Here is a 465-nt window from a genome sequence, read left to right as displayed (position 1 = left end):
CAGCAAAGAAAGAAGCAAGTCCAGTGACATCTTATTAGTGGGCTCCTGCTGGGATGCGGGCTCTTGGCAGATGCCCAACCAAGCCTACTCTAGATGCCAGCTCTGCTTCCCTGCTGATGCCACTGATTCCCAGTAAGGCCACAGTCAATGACGACCAGCATGCTGTAGAACAGTGTCTCAGCAAAAAGGGCTATCTGTCGCAAATCAATCCTCTTTCTCCGTTGGGAATATTTGCCTGCTGGTACCTACAGCTTTCCTGATGTCGTAGGTGCACATTACCACTAAACAGGGAGCATCCTCTCAGCTGTGCAGAAATGGCATTGCTTTGGTAGCTTGCCTAGCAGGAGAAGCTCTGAGAGGTCCCTTGAAGAACCTCCACTTTGATGAACCACCACAAAATACTCTACCCTGTCCTTCAACAACAAATAGCACCCCAGTCCCTCATACAAGTTACACCTCCGCACT

The sequence above is a fragment of the Varanus komodoensis genome, unplaced genomic scaffold, assembly GCF_004798865.1.
Source record: "Varanus komodoensis strain SLA01 unplaced genomic scaffold, ASM479886v1 scaffold39, whole genome shotgun sequence".
Taxonomy (NCBI): Eukaryota; Metazoa; Chordata; class Lepidosauria; order Squamata; family Varanidae; genus Varanus; species Varanus komodoensis.
This window is presented reverse-complemented; position numbering follows the sequence as displayed.